Raw genomic sequence first — 16069 nt, 5'->3', positions numbered from 1 at the left:
GTCCCAAGCCTTGCATGGTGCAAGCTTTCAAAGCTCCGCTGGCTTCTCCTTCAGACAATTATAATGCTTGGTAAAGTGGGAGGCAGAAGGCAAAGTAGAAGACTGCACTTCATGTGGACCAATTCGACCAAGGAAATCAGAGTCCTGACTTTGCAAGACCTAAGCAGGGCTGTTGATGGCTGGAGTTCTTTGGGGTTTCTCATTCATAGGAGCACCGTAAGTTGAAGCTGACTTGTCAGTAATAAATAAGAAAGAAAAAAACAACAAAAACATCACAAACCAAAGTTTTGGCCAATTATGTGTCTCCATTTCCAGCTTAATGCAAATATGTGTGCAAAATATGCATGCACACACACACAGTTCAATACAGCTGCTTGCAGTTTTGGACACTTCTGGGTGGCATGGCACCTGCATTTTCAAATTTACCTCTACCCTGCTGTGTTAGGTTTCTCTTAAAAGCATAAGAACAGTGACAGCACGGGAAGTTTAGGAATGTGCTGTTCCTCCAGTTATTTTTGCTTGTCAAATGTGCCATTACATGCCTGGCCTGGTGACCTTTTTTCCACCCATGTGCCTTCCACATCATGCAGCCATCATTCTGAGCAATTATTCCATGCTCAACCATCTCCTGATCTGAATCAGGAATTCGTCTTGAATTCCATGAGTTAAGTGGAGTTTCAACATATTCCTCAACTTGCATGTTTTGAAGAGTGAATACCTAGCATGCATCAATCAGCCAAAGGATTGTTGTGAACTGAAAGCACATGTCTGCACTGAAAGGAAGAATATTTGCTCAGTGGCAATGTCTGCCCACAAGTGAGGTCTGCAGCAAAATGTTGCAGCAGGAAATGCTTCTGGTCAGTGTTTCTGTTCACCATGCTTTGCATTTGGATAGTCTGTTCCATTTCTATTTCCTGCCCATCACTATTTTTGGTTTCTAGAAGCACCCCTATTTTAATTGCTTTTTTCATGTATCTCCTCATAAAGAATGGTCTTAAGGCAAGAAAATATTATGATTAATCGTCTGCAGTGTTCTCTGCATTAAAAATGTATCTTTGGTTTGTATACATCTCCCCCCTTTCCTTTCCTTTCTTCTCTTTTCTGCATCTTCTGTTTGCACATATATCTACACAACAAACTAATACTAGTTTTCACAGGTTTCAGGGGCAGCTGTGATAGCCCACGTTGCAATGAAAACCATATTCTTGGAGCATCTTAAAGACTGACACATTTATTAAGGCATACATTCTACTTGATCCAGTGTGGTGTAGTGGTTTGAGCATTGGACTATGACTCCAGAGACCTGGGTTTGATTCCCAACCTGGCCATGGATGATCTTGGTCAAGCCACACTCTCTCAGCCTCAGAGAAAGGCAAAGCAAACCCCTCTCTGGACAAATCTTGTCAAGAAAACCCCACAATAGGTTCACCCCTTGGGTCACCAGAAGCCAACAATGACTAGAAGGCACACAACAATAGCAATAACAGCAATGTTCTGGGAGTTCATAAAAATATTATTTGAAGTGTAAAGATAGGAGGCTCTAGTTACAGCTTTCCTAACCCAGTGCCCCATGAGACATGTTAGAGACAATGTCCAGCATCCCTCAGAAATAGCCATATTTGCATGAGCTGAATGGAAAGGTAGCCTAAAACATCTGGAAGGCTCCAGATTCAAAGCAGCTGTTGAGGCACAAATTCCTCTCTCCTGGCTGTTATTTCTGGCTGCAGGACTGGGGGAAGGGGTTGGATGAGGAAAGGAATTGGAAAATCGTGTGCGCCATGACCCCCTGGCCTCCTGGCCCTCTAGGCTGCAGTCGGCATTGCCGTTTTTTGTTATTTTAGAATGAGGAAATGAGACTTGGATCCAACCATATCCCTAGAAGCAGGAGGTGGACAAAGAAAATAACCTTTTATTTAAGGGGAGGAAGAAAAAATTTGCACCGACAGTCTTGGCCCTACAAAGCAAGTTCCTCCACTGAAAGGCACAGGCTCACAGAGTCTTTTCGCCACAACTGGGTGGAACATCCCCATCAGCATCCCACAACCACATCTGGAAAGAGCTGCAAAGCCACAGCCATTTTGAGCAGAGAGATGTTTGGTCATGTCCAAAAGTCTTCCTGTCCCAAATCCTCTGTGAATTTGGAATGCTGATTTTCTTTCCAACGTGAATCCAGCCAGGAGTGGACAAATTTGTTCGTTTTGCCTTCACTCACATTCAGTTTTTCTTTTCTTCTCACATCCTTTCCGTCGCATTTATGGACATGTTTGTGAATTTTGTTTAGTTCTTATGAAAACCTAAAGAAACAACATTCTCAATCAGTTGCGTTCAATGGGCACAAGTCTCTAACCTGGAGATGCCCACAGAATGGAAAGAAGCAAACCCAGAACTTGGATTCATGCACAGAGGTGCAAAAGACAACCATCCTTAGAAGTGGATAATTCTGCTTCCTTTCTACATGGATAATGGTGGGCCCAAGATATTTTTCTGCCTAGGAAAAATAATACGATAGTTTCATATCATGTGAACAAGCCAATTAGATTGGGAGGTGAATCTTTCTTCAACATTGTGATATAACAATGTCCTCTGATGCAACAGAAAGCAGCAGGTATGTATAGGGGATATGGGACGAATCTTTCTTCTTCAGCATCTTAGTGTTGCCTCCCACCATCTGTCACTTGAGACACCTCAGTCTCCCTACAAATACATGAATAAGTTATTTGGGGATTATAAATCCCAGAATCCCCTTACAAGGCCCAGGAAACATCAACAGAGGCAAGGCCCAGAGTATATTTACCCTGAGCACAGTCTTGTCCATGTTCTCCAACTGGCTCAGTTTGACAGAGACAATGCCAATTAATTGTCCGCCGACCTACTTTTTCAGTTGCTTTTAAAATGTCCTGTTTTTTCTCTCCTCCCACTTTCACCTTTATTTACTGCTGCAAACTGAGTCCAAAGTGCAAAAGTAGTTTGCACTCAATTTAAGTCAACAGGTGGCGGAATCTTGTCCTTCCCTGCAAGATCAGGCAAAAGAAAACCGTGGCAGAATCGACTAGGTTGTGTGTTCTTCTTCATTAATAACTTTTGCTAGAACACACTCTGATGTTGCTTGGCCACACCTGCCCTGGTTTTCATCTGTGAAATAGTGGGGGAATGTGTTTTGGTTTTTTTTTATATGGAATCATAGGGTGAGCCTTGTTATTATTGGGTTGTAAGTCCACCTGGGAATCCTAGGAATCTCGAAGTAGAGCTTAGAAAGAACTTCTGATTGAAATCCAGGAGAGCCACTGCCAGTCAGTGCTGACAGTATTGAACTAGACAGAACAATGGTTTGACACAGGAAGCTTACTATGTTACTAACAATTGATCCACAAGCAACCTCCAATACAGGTTAAGAGGAAGCTGCCTTACATAGCAGGACGGATTTTTTGTCCACGTAGTCCAGTATTGCTGACCAACAGCATCTTTTTACAGAGTTTTAGACAGGAGTCTCTTTCCTGTCACCAACTGTCATCCCATTCTTTTCAATGGGAATCCCAAAAGCAGGAGGCACTGTCCTTCAGCAAGCAAACATTGTGCCCTTCTATTGAGTTACGGCATGTTGACGGCCGACATTAGTTTTGCTTTACTTTATTCAAGGTGGCGGGGTTGGGTGGGATGGATATGGCTTTTTGGATATTGCCAGATTGGAAACTCCTATGCAAATAGCCAGTGTTGTGGGACAATGTGAGTTGCAGTCCAGCAACATCTGGAAGTCCAGATATTTCTCCACTCCAGATTGAAGTAATGGGATCATGGCAGATTCAGAAGGTCTGTTGCAGCCAGTCAGTGTCCCCTTTTGCCATGGATCAGTTTGCTTACAGCATTACGGTCACTCTGGCTGGCTTGAGCCCACCTTTTCTAAGAAGCTGTGTCTTCCCAGTTGTCCACCACTTCCCTCTTTGATCTCAGAGACACACAAGCATCTCACAGACAGGCAACAATTGACACTGTTCTCTCTCGCTCGCTCTGATATCTACAAGTGGCTTTATCTCTCAGGCCAGTCTGTCTCCTGGCCACAAACAAGGAGGCCTTGTCCAGAAAGGATGGACATGATATTGCTCAGCATCAAGGGACACATGCTGAAAATATAATGCTCAGCTGAGCTACCACACACACACACACACACACACACACACACACACACACCCCTCTACTGACTTCCATTTTAGCCTGGCTCCTATTTTTGTCACCTTAACCATTTGCACTCCCTACTTCAAAGAGTAAAAGAAAGAGGCCCCAAAGTCTTGTCTTTTACAAAAGCTAAGCAAGCAAGCTACAGTTTAGAGCAGGAGTAGGCAACTATGGAAGGCAGGTGGAGGGGGGAGAATAGGAGATTTTGGAAGGTCACCCCCCACAATTTTTAAATGCCCCCAAATGGTCCAAAATGTACTCTGATGTTTTAAAACCCCGTGTTTTAGGTTTCCCTAGGTCACTTTAAGCCCAGGAGAGGCCTTTTCTTTAACAACCAAAAGTGAGTAGAAGTTACTTTTTCTTCAATCCCTGTTTCAAAAAGGTTTTTCCTTGGAGGGGAGAAAAACTATGGTACGAATCCCCTCAACATCCCCTAGACAGAGGCCACTTGGAGAAAAAGAAGTTGTGGATACACACACACAGATATACACAGTTGGCTCTCCACATTTGTGAATTTGACGTTTGCAGAGTTGAGTATTCATGAATCTGATTAATAAGTTCTCTATAGGAATGTCAAGGTCCTCCAGGACAACCTTATAGTTAACATCAACCAGCAATCACACTGGAAGATGTAGAGATTCCTAGAGAAAACCCTTCTCTAGACATTTGTGGGTCTTCCAGCACAATTTTATGGTCAATGTCCAACAGATATTGACCACAGTGTTGCACTGGAGGACCTAAAGATTTATAGAGAAGTGTTCTTTGGGGTTAAAAAAAGTGTTTTTTATACACCAAATAACATAACATAACATAAATTTGTAGTTTTTCACTTTCACAGGGGTCATGCACCCCTAACACCAATGAATTTGCAGGGCCCACTGTAGATATACACATACATATACATATACATATACATAGTGTTACTGGCCTTTATAAAATCTGTGAAGCTCTCAGTTTTCTAGCATAAGCTTTCTGGGGGCATAGAGACACTGTAACATGTGTGGCACATGCAAGCCTGTTCCATGGACTGTGCATACAAGCCTCATCTCTTGCTTGCTCCCATGTGACTTAATAAAAATTGCTTGGCAAGAGATAAGTACACTAGCCTTTAAGACATTTAATAGACATTAAAACCTGATCTGGGGAAAGCTGGTATCCAGAAAGGGAAAGGAGATTGGACATTTCATCTGTTACGCAGCTCTGTTGATTTTGGATTAAGGGGCTTTCTAACTAGGCGCCAGTAGGAAAGAGTATCTATGGAGGTTGGGGAAAGGGCAGTGTTTCAAACCAGAACTGAAACAGAGCTAAGTTTGGTTTGCTGCTGACCCATTGCCATCTACTGAGTGGTTGGGCAGCCCTGACATTACATTTAGCGGCCTAATGATCATGTTTGGGAACATCTGAAATCTGGACTTGTTCTGTCTATTACAGGCGAGGATTAAATAAAAGACCAACTTTTAAGAGTGGGACTGCTTGCATTATGTTTACTGATATATATGATCTGTTTACCTTCAGTCATATCCAACTTGAGAAAGCATGACTTATCCAAGGTTACCCAGGGAGTTTCCATGTCCAAGCAGGTATTTGAACCTGATCTCCAGAGTTATAATAGTCCAATGCTTAAAATGCTACACCATGTTGGCTACCTTACATTAGGCCAGACTATTTATCCATCTAGCCCAGTGGTGCCTACTTTGACTGGCAGTGCTCTGACAGGGGATCTCAGGCAGATCTGCTTGATCCAACAATATATATATATTTGTTGTTGTAGACAACCTGAAAGCAAACCCATTATGGGCTTTTCTTGGCAAGGTTTGTTCAGAAGGCGTTTGCCTGTGCTTTCCTCTGAGGCAGAGAAAAGGTATATCCAATATGTGTATACCTTCAAGTGACCCTATGAATTTCACAAGGTGTCCTTAGATAAGGTATACTCAGAGGTGATTTACCAACCATTAATAAGAGAAACACTGAGGATAAATGGATCAGTCGTCCCATTCTCCATCAATTTTAAATGCATTCAATCATGAATCCAGTCCATCTGATTTGCTAGAAAAACAACAACATAATAGCACAAAAATGCATTTAAACTGTATTTTTATGTGCCATCATATACATTTTTGTACAAAATTCTCCCCTAAAATATTTGTTTATTTTCATATCCACCTAAAATGCATTTCTATACACATTTCCCCCTAAAATATACATTTTGTATAAATTCCCCCAATCTCTTTTTCTGAAAAATTCAATGTTAATATGTTGTTTTATACTAAATCAATGGTTCTCAACTTTGCTCCTCCAGGTGTTTTTGATTCATTCTTGGCCAAGGTGGTTGGGGCTTCTTGAAGCTGAAGTTCAAAACACCTGGAGAACCAAAGTTTGAGAACCACTTTTCTAAATTATGCATTTCAATATGTATTCCCATTGCCAATTTCTTTCTTTCAGTTAGTCTCAAAGGTGCTACAAGATCTCTCTACATACTGATTTTATAGACAAACATGGCTATATCTTAAAATCTGGAGGAGTGTGCAGTGCAAAGGATAACTGCATCCTGATCCACCTATTTAGACCTCAGAGGACAAATCGGGGGGCTGTGGGAACATTTTTCTTGTTGGATAGCAATGTCTTCTCTTTGACATTTACAAGCTGCAGTGCCAGCACCCAACTTGCAGCTGTGAACCATGACAAACCCAGGCAGCTGCAGAGTTTTTTGGCAAGCCGATGGAGATTGGGAGGCCAAGCATGGCCTGTTCAAAGGAACAGGAGGAGGCATCCATGAGACACATTGCTACGTGCAGCAAACCTGAAATCATTTGCAATCACTATTCACTATCATTATCGTGAGCTTCTCGGAAGGACATAATTGCTGCTCATTACTCTTTGAGCAAAATGTAAAGAGTTTTGTGGGGAGAAATCAGCTAATTGGTTTGTTAACGAGCCTGCAATGATTAAGGTCTCCTTGGCACTGCATGGGCACCACTAGGTTGCTATGGTGGCTCATTCGTGGAATGCCTTTGCTTCACCACCATCACCAGTAGTAGGAGAGAGTCCATGGGGGTGGAGGTGGCATGCAATGTGGTTACAGAATGCATGGAAGGAGCTTTGATCCAGAGTCTGCTCGCTTTGAGAACATGTGCAAAGTTCTTGCAAACCTTATAGAGTTTGAAATGACCTCAAAGACCACCTAGTCCAGTGGTTCCTAAACTTTGCTTCTCCAGATGTTTTGGACTTCAGCTCCCAGAAATCCTGCCTCTTGGCCAAACTATCTGGGGCTTGTGAGAGGTGAAGTCCAAAACACCTGGAGGAACAGAGTTTGGGAACCATTGATCTAGTCTGACCTCCTGTCATACAAGATACACAGATAATGCAGTCCTGAGAGATGGCCATTCAACCTCTATTAAAGATATCCAGTAAAAGAGAATCCACATACACACCCAAGGCATTCTACTCCATAGCCAAACATCTTACTATCTGGAGGTTCTTTCTAATGTTTTAGGTGGAATCTGTTTTCTTGTAATTTGAATCCATTGGTTTGTGTCCTAGTTTCTGGATTAACAAAAAACCAAGTTTGCTTATTTCCCATCTTCCTCTCTGCATTAGTGTAAAGCAATGGTTCCCAATCTTTGGTCCTCCATTTGCTTTGGACTTCACATCCCAGAAACTGCAGCCAACTTGGCGAAGAGTGAGGAATTATGGGACCTGAAGTCCAAAACATCTGGAAGATCAAAGGTTGGGAAACACTGAGAGACCTCTGAATCCATAGGTCATTCTTTCCACCTGCTTCCTTAGTTTTTTCTGTCCTGGTGGGTTCTCCCATATTTGGGTCTATGCCCCCAGGACTTGGTGTTCTCCTGCCTCTGCAATACTATCTCCCTTCCCTACATATCTGATTAGGTTTGTGAGAGCCCATGTCAATAGGAAAGGAGCTAAGCATGTCCAGCATGGTGTAGAGAAGAGAGTGGCTCAGCAATAGAACCAATTGCCTAGAGTGGCGGTGAGGTCTCTTTCTTTGGACATCTTCAGAAAGAGACTGGACAGCTACCTAGAGGAAATGCTTTACTCTATGATTCTTTTATTCTGTGATTTTCTCACCAACTGGGAACAACTCATCCCTTACCAGAAGCCCTTCTTCATGAAAGCACAGGCCATAGTCTGAGAAACCAAATCTAGTACCACCTGTGGAGCCATTTGTTCAACTTCTAGTATTCTTCTCTCTCTTCCTGGGCCATGTCCTTCAACAGGAAGGAGGGATGGAAATCACTATCTATGCCCCAAGGTCTTTCAGCTTCCTGCCCAGAGCTTCATGATATCTTGCAAGGTGATGAAGGCTATGTCTGTCGGTATTATTTGTTCCCACATGAATCAGAAGGAGAAGGTAACGGCTGGCTTGATGCATCTTGTCAGCCTTTCTGTTACATCACGGCGCTTCCTTCATCCCTGAGAGACAGCATACTTGTCAAGACATTCTGTTAGGTAGGCACATCACTGCCTCTTTCCCTTTGAGCAGGGAATTGCCTAACCCCACCATGACTCTGTCTCTGGTTCCAAGCATTTCAGATAAGGGGGACTCCCCTACCGAAAACGGGGGCTCGCGCATATCCAAGCCTCATAGGTTTGAATGGGGTGCGCCCCTGTGTGTGCAGCTGGGGTGCCCATGCCATTGTAAATAGCGGAGGTTGTCCCTCCGCGGATATTCAAGGGTGTAGATCTCAGATCCACAAGACTGTATACCTGAAACATTTTATTGCAACCTATCTCCAACAACAAAATCCCTCTTATTTAGAACTGAATTAGCCAAATTCATAGCCTTGCTCTGGGATCCCATATACACCTTCCTCCAAACTGGAGCTTTCCAGGTGTGTTGGACTACAATCCCGATCATCCTCAACCACCACAGAGGCATTGATCTGCTGGTTGGGAGATGACAGGAGTTGCAGTTTAATACAGACAGGGTGCACTGGCTTGGAGAAAGCTACTACAAGTAGTCAGGACTGAAGGAAGTAAATTATTCCCAAATCCTTTCAACATTTGGAGACTTTGTACACCTGATTATATTTTTATCCTCCACTTTGTCATTTGTATTCTAATCTTGATTTGTTCTTTTCTATACTCCTTTCTCTCACACAAGTCTCTAAACTTGCGATTGCTTGTTTCTTGTTTGCAGATCATGCCTTCTTTTACTTTCCTGGCTTTCTTTTTTCTTGGATCTTTAGATTCATGTTGGCAAGAGCATCTAAGCAATTTATTCTTGGCAGATGAAACAGAGATATCTGATGTTAAGCAAAGAGCACAAGGATATTTTCCAATTAATACTATATGTAGCGTCTAAGTACCTGCAATTTCTATATAGCTATAATACGTTGCATATTGGTTCACAGGTTTCAGCACTGATGTAACCACAAAATGGAAAAAAATTTAAGTGTTGAAATTAAGAGACTAAAAAAAACACATGTATTTATTTAACTATCCCAGTGTTTCTCTCCTTCTCCCACTTTCCCCCTTTGTCCTCAGCTTACTTCAGTAGCTACAAATTGAATTCAAAGTGCAAAAGCAGTTTGCCCCAAATTGATTCAGCAGATGGGAGAAGTGAGGAAGGGAGAAATCTGACCCTTTCCAGCAGGCTCTAGCAAAAGCAAACTACTGCAGCCTCTTCTAACTTGTGTGATCATCCTCATTAATACCCTGTGCCATCTAGATCATGCTGCCATGTTGCTTGGCCATACATGTCCCAGCTTTCATCAGTGAAAAGTTGGAAGACACGCAAGCCGACACCGAGTCCTGTCTTTTGGACACCCTCTGGAGACAGACAGACACATACCATTTCATCAGAGAACCAAGAGCGCACATTCAGATTAGAAGCTGCCAAAATGACTTGAGGAATGACATTTCTGAAGACTGACTGCAAACAATAGAACATGCATCACATCACACAATTAGTAAGGTTTTTACAAGCTTTCAGTCTTTTCAAAACACTCTTAACAAACTTTCTGTCCCTGTATGCTGTGGTGCAAAGGGAATTCTTCTTATATTCATAGACCAGGGCTTAATTCCTAAGGGAAATGGCATGAAATGTTTAAAGCTGCCTGAATCACAACATGTATATATATGCTCAGATAACAGTGAATACTAAAGTTAGGAATGTCCATATCACAAGATTCTCGGTTCTCATCTGTGAAATGTTGGAGAATATGGCATTTCCCCTCTCGCTTTTTCTGTTTTGATTTAGTTTGCTTTGCTTTGGTTGGGTTTTATTCTTCCTTTCTCCCTGCACAGGACCCAGGGCATTACAATTTCTTTTTAAAATCCACATTTTTTTAGATATGGATCAACACAGTTTATGCCACCAATTTTGGGCATACCTTGGAAAAACAGCTACGGGGACTATCATCACCAGTGCTTTTTTCCAAGTTTACAACCATACCTTTGCAAGCCCAACTCAAAAATCTAGGAATCCTGGTAGACCAGAAATTGAACATGAGTCAACAGCGTGATGCAGCAGCTTAAAAAGTCAATGTGATTCTAGGCTGCATCATAGAATCATAGAGTTGGAAGAGACCACAAGGGCCATCCAGTCCAACCCTCTGCCATGTAGAAGTATAGTGTCTACAAGGGAAGTAATAGTACCACTCTATCCTGTTTTGGTCAAGCCTTACCTGGAATACTGTGTCCAGTTTTGGGCACCACATTTGAAAAAGGATGTTGAGAATCTGGACTGTGTCCAGAGGAGAGCAACGAAAATAGTGAAAGGGATGGAAGCTGTGTATGTTTAGCTTGCAGAAGAGAAAGTTAAGAGGTGATACGATAGCCCTGTTTAAATATTTGAGGGGATGTCATACTGAAGATGGAGCCAGCTTGTTTTCTGCTGCTCCAGAGACTTGGACACAGAGCAACTGATGCACACTACAAGAAAAGAGCATCCTGACAGTAAAAGCTATTTAACAGTGGAACACACTCCCTTGGAGTGTGGTGGAATTCTCTTTCTTTGGAGGTTTTTCAACAGAGGCTGGATGTCCATCTGTTGAAGGTGCTTTGATTCTGTGTTCCTGCATAGCAGAATAGGGTTGGACTGGATGACTCTTGGGGTCTCTTCCAACTCTATGATTCAATGATTCTAAAACCTGAACTTTTACCTAACTTGCCTTTTTTAAAAATTCAAGTGGTTGTTGGTCAGTCGTTCCCCCCCCCCCATCACAGTTCCCTGCTGTTTATAGGAAATGCCACTGTCTCTGGCTGCTCTGCTATCACGGGTACAGTATTTCCAGAGCCAGAGATGCTTAGTCACCTGCTCCATTGTTTCAGGTCAAAGGAAAAAGCTGCCTGGTCCGATGCATTTGTGCGATGGGGCAGCAATCGCTCCCAGGAGGCCTGAGGAATGTGCTGAGGTGCACGCAGTCTCCTCTCCTTTCCTGGAAACATAGCTGAAGAGGGACATAGCCTCCCTGTGCCAATTTCTTCCTAAGCACTGCAAATCTCTCCAAGCGATGTATAACAGACAGGGAGGTCTCTGCTTTAGTGTTTGACCAAAACATTTTGTGTCGTTTTGGTTGGACTAGCAAAAGTATTAGCACAATATGGACTTTGGAATTCGAATTGTAGTCAGCACAGCTACTCTATCCATTTTATCTTCTCCCATTCCCCATCCTGTTACTTCCTTCCACCAAGTTCCTTCCTACAGTAATGGCATTTTATTTGGTGTAGTACTGGTGTTTTGGTTTCCAATATATTGGGAGATGATGGCATTTTGAAAGTATTTATATTAACCTTCAACAAATGTATTTAAATTGATATTTTAAAAATATGCACAAGTGGGGCTGCAGTTTAAACGGTCCAACAGAAGTCTATGCCTTGCATCAGATCTCCAGACAGAGACAACCAGCAGCCCCAAATGTAGTTAGCATACAGAACCAAAGCCTTCTCTGTCTGTCTCCTGCTTCTCCTTTACTTTAGTCTCAGGACTAGCCTGCAGTTAAGTGTATTATGCAAACCGCTGCAGATTTTTACACATTCACACCAATGCTTAACTGTCTTCACTTTCATGTGCAAATTTGCACCTTTTCATCCTCCCCTTACTGAAAATGCACAGCCATGCAAATCCATGCGAAGTGAACAGATGGCCACACATTCGACAATGCATATCTTTGTGGATATTTGCGGATACTCCAGTGAAAACCATGATTCTTTTTTTCTGCACAGTCTGAGGAGGTTTTTGAGGGGGTGCACAAAAAGCTTGAATTCCTGTGTGGACGGATCACATTGTATTCAATAGAATGAGAACTATTTAAATCATGTAGATAAGCTCACATTCAAAAACATCCATGGGGGGGTCGTCTTCTCTTTCATAGGGACCTAATATGCTTGGTCACAATTTTGGAAGTACTGGTTGGAGGTATCTACATTAATGAGGTAGTAAATCCAGATTTTGGCTGAGGTTTAAAGGCTCTGTCCATGGTGCTGACCCCTATCCTCCAAGCAGGCTCAGTGCTTTGGATAGTTCATAGAATCCTAGAGTTGGAAGAGACCACAATAGCCATGCAGTCCAATCCCCTTGTCATGCAGGAATACACAATCAAAGCACTCCCAAAAGATGTCATCCAGCTCCTGTTTTAAAACCTCCAAAGAAGGAGAATCCAGCACTCTCCAAGGCAGCATGTTCCACTGTCAAACTGTAAGCAGTGTTAGGAATGAACTTGAGTAATGATGGTGACCTTCATTGGAAAGCCCTTTTTCCTTAGTCACCTTGTTCCTGGGTCCTGCTGTAGTTTCCAAGGCAATCAAGGTTTGTGCTGAGTGTTGTGCCCAGCCATGTAGGTCACTGTGACCAACACCTGCCACATTCATAGCCAGTGCCTGATGTCTCCAGAAAGAGAGGCTGGGGCTTACACCTGTTTGTAAGGAACAGCCCATTCTGATCTGGAAGAGATTAATTCTCCACATAATGGCCTGATCCTATTTTATTCTCGAAGAAAGCAGAGTGATTCTTTAGATTTATCCTTGTGTTGACTAACCAATCAACAGTTGATTGAATGGGTCTACTCTAGTTGGGGCTAACCAGCAGATGTCAGTCATTCTCTGTATGTATTCAATTGGAAGGGTGAGGAAGTGTGACTCTGTCCTTCCTTTTCATCTGTTGAACTCCAGACCCTCTGTCTGTCTATTTAATTTGGGATGCAAAAGCTACTTGGATTTAGCTCCAGAGGACCTCAGTCATAGAATTGTTGGCCTAACTCCCTTTAAAACAGATCTACAATTGGTTTGAACTGGTTCAAATGACCCTGGTTCCCACTTGAACCGAATTGCTGAAGCCATGCACAAGACCCATTTAACCCATGGCTTTTTGATGCTGATTTTTCCCATGTCTTTTTGGATAAATCAGTTCTGCACAAGTGTGAACCAGATGTGGATTGGAATCGATTTAAATTTGCCCTTCGACCAGCTGGAGTGGGTCCATATTGAATTGATTCATTCATTAATGTGAACCACAAGTATTTACAGGGGACAGGGACATAGCCAGGATTTTGGGAAGGGGGGGCCAGACTAAGTGCCACCATTATAATGAGGCTTGGGTGCGGCAGTGCGGCAGCATGCACCATTCATTTTATCTAATGGAGGGGGGGTCCGGACCCCAAGAAACCCCACCCCCTTGGCTATGTCCCTGCAGGGGAAAATATGAGGCAAATATAGTGTGAACCATGCTTCACTGTTGAATCAATTCATCAATTTGGATTGCAAACTAATTTATTTGTAAGTAGGAATGAGGCCAGATAATTGTAGAGTTGGAATGGGTCTCAAGGGGCATCTAGTCTCATGAGCTTAATGGTGAAGGATACCATGTAAGTAGGAAGATAAACCTTTAGCTCTTCAGATGTTTTGGACCTCACTTCTCAGAAACTCCAGCCAACATGGCCAATAGGTGAAGGATTATGGGAGTTATGGCCCAACAGCATCTAGAGAGCCACAAATTCCTATTTCTATCCCCACTGAGTTCAATGGGATTAAGGTAAGATGAATGCTTTAACAATCATCCTAATTGCTTTCAAAAAGTAGTTTTCATAACTAGGAAACTTGTAATGATGCCATAAGAAAAAAGGAAGCAGCAACTCTCACGTATCATCATTCTCCTCACTCAGTGTGTTGTATCTGGCCAGGAATTTCCTGATTTTAGGGGAAAGGGATACCCATCTCCTGATGTTTCCTGCCCAGCTGTCTTCCAGGCACCCAGCAGAAATGGGCAAACTGATATGCAGTAGAACTGGTGAAAGACAATGTTAGTCTCTGCAGCATGACCTGCAGAGACAAGGGACTCCTTCTTATTTCCTGTCTCTGCATCCCAGAGACTTTTATCAACTCCTGTGCACAAAGCCTGGAGAACATCAAAGTGTCAAGATACTCTTCAAGGCCCACACTTCTCTAAGCTCCACCGATACAAAACCCATTTGTTCAAAATCATTCCAGAAATCCAAATACGTAGCATCTTCCATTGTTTTACTAAACACCCAAACCTAAGAGGAGAACATTTATATAGAAATTTGCCTGGGTTTCCAAAATTCATATTGTATCTGTAAATCTTACAGCAACTCTATAAGAGGAATCCATTGTTCTCTGCCTACAAAGAGGCCTGTGACCTCACTGGAATGGAGACATATTGGATTGAAAAAAAGGGGTCCCTGTTGAGATGCAAATGGCCTTTAAATTTCCTGGACTTTGAAAATCTCCCTGCGTGACCAGAAGGAAGAGGAGTCTGCTTGTAAAAGATATCCTCCCCAGCATACTATCTTTACTAAGGACTGAAGCAACATGCAGGCATCTGACTAATATCTCCAATTGTTTTTTTTTCCTCTCCTGTTTGATTTGTGACATCTTGATGATGAAGCCCATGGAGCTTCAAAAGCTTGCAACAAGAATATTGTGCATTTCAGTTAGCCAATAACCGCTGGACTGGGGCCTCAGCTGCCAGAACAGCAGCCTCTGAGGCCCCTATCTGCCGCTTTCCATGCCCCAAGGACACCTGGTGGTGGCAGGGACAAGCAAAAAGGGGGCACTCGGCCCCTTTCTGCCTTGTGTTGCTGGTGCAGCCATCTAAAGGCTGCGCCAGCGCTGCAAATCCTGGAAGGAGCTCCGTTTCGGAGCTCCTTCTGGCGCCACGGAAAGGGCACTCTATGCGCCCTGGCGCAGCGCCAGTATGTCACAACCGCGCCACCTCGTTTGGAGGTGGCGCGGTGGTGATGTAGCAATGGCAGCCCCCGTGTGGAACGGGCACTGCCATTTTGTACGGACTCGATCCCTACTAGGGTTAGGGGCATCTGGAAGGGACGCTCCTTTCTAACCCTAGTACGGACCCAGTCCGTACTATATGTCCGTCTGTAACGGGCCACTGATAGGTTTTTGTTTGTATTTGTTAAATGGCCAACACAGCTACCCCTGCATAGCAACACTGTGAGGTAGATTATAATAATTCATTCCATAATCCAGATAGCACCTAAGGCTACACCATGAGTCTATGAATAAATTCATAGCCAAAATGGGATTGAAACGGAGAACTTCACAGCTCAGATTCTTAACCACGACTTGGTGCTGGAGTACTGTCTGCTTCACACAGCAGATTAAAATAATTATTGTTTTTAAAAAAATTACTGTTACTTTACATGTCAAAGGATTTCCAGTCAGGATCCTCTGCAGGGCAAAGAACTTTCCTGAAGGGTGAAACTGGGTTGGTAAGTGTGGAAATCATCAATTAATTGAGCTATTGAAAGCCAGTTTATTCAGAGTTTTCCCCCCTTTAATCTCTAATGAGCTGATGGTCTTATTTATAACTGCAAAAGGGGAGTGTTAGTGGGATCGTAGGGTGGGGCTTTCGCAGTGGCAGGAATGTTCCTCTGCCTCGGCATAGACTTTTATTATATTC

The sequence above is a fragment of the Sceloporus undulatus genome, chromosome 6 (assembly GCF_019175285.1).
Source record: "Sceloporus undulatus isolate JIND9_A2432 ecotype Alabama chromosome 6, SceUnd_v1.1, whole genome shotgun sequence".
Taxonomy (NCBI): domain Eukaryota; kingdom Metazoa; phylum Chordata; class Lepidosauria; order Squamata; family Phrynosomatidae; genus Sceloporus; species Sceloporus undulatus.
The sequence above is the reverse complement of the archived record's forward strand: the minus strand, read 5'-3'. Positions refer to the sequence as shown.